This window comes from Mus caroli, chromosome 4 (genome assembly GCF_900094665.2).
Source record: "Mus caroli chromosome 4, CAROLI_EIJ_v1.1, whole genome shotgun sequence".
Taxonomy (NCBI): domain Eukaryota; kingdom Metazoa; phylum Chordata; class Mammalia; order Rodentia; family Muridae; genus Mus; species Mus caroli.
In genome coordinates, this window is record NC_034573.1 from 89553868 (window position 1) to 89557504 (window position 3637).

The window sequence follows — 3637 nt, forward strand, 5'->3', positions numbered from 1 at the left end:
CTCTCTCTCTCTCTCTCTCTCTCTCTCTCTCTGTCTGCTTTGGTGATGCTTTGACATGTAGGCCAATGAATGTAAGTAGGCACCTTTGGTCCTTGGAAGGCACTGGACTGCCCACTGTAGACAGGCCAAGGCTGCTACTTTGTTTCGTGATGATATTAGCAGGATGACCTGTAGAGGGCAATGGCTCCCACTGCCATTGGAACCTGACTTATTCTGACAGTCATGAATGGGAGATAAGGTAAATCAGCTCAGAACTCATACTGGACTTCCAATGACCCAACAGCCTAGGATACTGCACCACCTCTACCCTCCTCATCAGCTTGTTCCTAAATGTGTGTATGGTGGTAAGTTTCAGTGTGTTGCATCGTTTTTTCTTTTCTGTAGGAAAACAATTAAATCTTGAAAAGTACCATAATGGGTTTTTGTTTTTGTTTTGTTTTTTGTTTTTGTTTTTTTGTAGTCACCTAGAAACCTATCCATTTCATAGACAAGCCAACTTACAACACAAGTTCAGTACTGCAGAGCAGGGTTTAAAGTTTCTAATATTTATCCTTTGTTCCTTTCAGTTTCTGAAACCAGAATGCTTTTGAGTGATACTTTACTTTGTTATGAAAGAGGCAGAGGCTGGTTTTTTAATGGTTACAAAATGGACTTGCAACCCTGGCCCAGCTGCTGTGCCCACTGGGCCACAAGCAGACTTGCAGCATCTTGTCCAAGGCACACATCAGTGCTCCTGGCTGCTGCCTCCCTCCCTCCCAGTGGACAAGCCACCACCTGCTGTTGGCACAGTGCCGGCCCTTCAGGGAACAAATGTTCTCTTGCTGCTGGGTGATAGGACAGGACAGACGATGGAATTCAAGAGAACAAGGGGAAAGCCATTCGCCGGCTGGCTGCCCATTCTCCTCCACCCATCTGCCTCCCTGTCTAGTGAAGACTGCAGTAGTGGAAGCTATGGGGAAGTGGATGTTTGGGTCAGACTGTGGTCTAGATTTTTCTGTCTCCTTTTCTCGGTGCTGTTGTTCTCCTTTATTTATTCAGCCCAGAAGCATTTATTGAGCCTCTGTTTGTGCCAGGCAATTTGCTAAGTGCTAAGACTATAGACTTAAACATTTCATTCTTCGTCCTTGAGAAGGTCATAATTTAATAGGGGTACACAAGACACATCAACTAATAAATTATGATACAACACCAAGATTTAATAGCATACTGAAAAACAAAATGCAGACAGGAAGAACATTAAAGTATCACCCAGGCGTGAGATGTGGGTTTTGAAGACTGTCACTCTCAGTAGAAAACCCTGCCTTGCCTCATGCTACTTGATTTACCTTTAATAATTTATTTAGTGTCTCCAATCCCCAATGATTTACCAGTATAGGACTATGTGAGACACGTAATGAAGCTCCTTAATATGGCACATAATAAATATTTAGTCAATATTGGTCACTGATAACAAGTAAAAATTGTATTCAAGGGCGTGTCCCAAAGATGATGCACATTTCCAATCATTGTCAAATCATAAGCCAGATGAGAGGGGGAATATGAGCAGCTCATGGGTATCATGGCTTACAACCAAAAAAGAACTGAGCTATCTGTTTCTAAGACACAGTGCTGGATGCAAGACTTAGTAAAAACTATAGCTAGGGTACCAGACAGGACAGGCTGGGGGAAAACTAGAACAATAGATTGGAAATTAGCAATATGATAAAGTTTACATTTTTCAAAGATCACAGAGGGCAGGAGTGGGAGTCGGAGGCAGTGAACATTTCAAAAATACAAAGAAAAAAATCTCAGAGAAGTTTTGTTTTATTTGCATCCTGCAAAGTTACTAGGAGTTAGTGAGAGGAAAAATTACAGAAGTACCTATTGAAGGACAGGCAGCATGAACCACACTCAGCATGGCCACACTCAGGCAAAAGCAAGGATGCTATAGTCACTGAAGGATGGAAAGAAGTGGAAGGAGCTGGGGCTGGAAGATGGTGGGAGCTAACACACAGAGGGGTGAACAAGCTGTCTGAGGGAGACGAAAATGGCTCTCTAAACCAGCACAGCCACAGTTGCTTATCAAGTGGGAAGCAATGTGCAAGCCATATCGCCAAGAGTTCTATTTAACTGATCTGGGGAAAGGCCTGCCCATAAATGTGTGTGTGTGTGTGTGTGTGTGTGTGTGTGTGTGTGTGTGTGTGTGTGTGTGTTTACAAGCACTCCAAGCAATTCTACTATGCAGCAGAGGTGACAGGCCAGTGCTATGGGCAATCTGAAGTCAATGATAACTCACCAGGTGAGGCTAGAATGCAGGAAGCTAAGAGAAGATATGCAATTAATTTCAGCAAATGCTATCTGCCCCAGCTTGGTAGCAGGCCTTGTGCTAGGGTAAGGAGATCAGTGAGACAGAATCCAGTGCTTCCTATTTACCTTCAGAGGCATGAGGAATCACTTTCACCTTCACGGTCTCACCAGAGGGACTGCGGTTGCAGCCCTTCCAGGGAGGCAGCCTATATAATCACCGCAGTCATCTGGAGGCCTATCCTGAGATCTGGTGTGGGGCTGCAGTGAAGAAAATGAATTGAGCAATCTTTTATAGAGCAAAATCAATAGCATCAGAACAGCAACCACAACAGCAGCCAGGGCTGGTGGGAGGAAGAGAGAGAAGAATGGAGAGGCTAAAGGAATAGCAGAAGGACCCAGCAATTCAGACAAAAGAACAGAGGTGCCCTGAAGTCAGGAGGGTAAAGGGAGCCATGAAGAGAGGGTGAGGATAATGTGGTAGCTTCTACAAGTTTGGACTCCACCTCTGCCCCTCTTGTCTTAAACCCCCATTGCCTGCTCAGAGTCCAAAGTGCAAAGTAAGGCAAGGAGATTTAGGGAAAAACGAGCTCTTGGTACATTCCTGACTGTGCTAGATATTTTTCCGAAATTGATGCAAAAATAATCCTCACTGCTTGCTAGTTTCACAAATGAGGAAACCAAAGGCCTGAAGATGGAAGCGCTTCTAAGTCTATGCATAATGGAGTCATTTAACCCCTCTTAGAAATGCATCACTCAGTGGCTTTGAAAAGGAAGTAGCACTTAAGAAATAAGTGCTTATCCTCAGCCCACATGTAAGCACCATGCAACAGCATCTCTCAGGTCATCAGAGAAGTTCTAAGCAGGACTTTCCTACATCCCAGAGGGGACACCTTACTACCTTTAAACAGGGAGTCTGGAAAGGGTGTGTGTCCTCACCATGAACCACATTTTCAGGCATTTTGATCTTAGATTTGAGAACTTCCAGACCTACAAGAAATAATTTTTTGCTGTTTGAAGTTACACAATCTAAAGTCTCTATTATAGTACCTAAAACCCCTAAGACACTGTTGAGCCATTAAACTTCAGGAATGGATAGTTATAATTGAGCCTTAAGTAGTTGAAATCTGGAGAATATTCACAATAAGGATTTGTTTCATCTTTTTCTTCAACACTTGTTTTTATTTATTATTTATTCAAGTTTCCTTCATATAATGTATTTTGCGCCTGTTTTCTCTCCCCCAATTCCTCCCAGATCATCTCCTTATCCCTGGTACCCAATTTTATGTCTCCCTCTCCCTCTCCCTCTCCCTCTCTCCCTCTCTCCCTCTCCCTCTCCCTCTCCCTCTCCCTC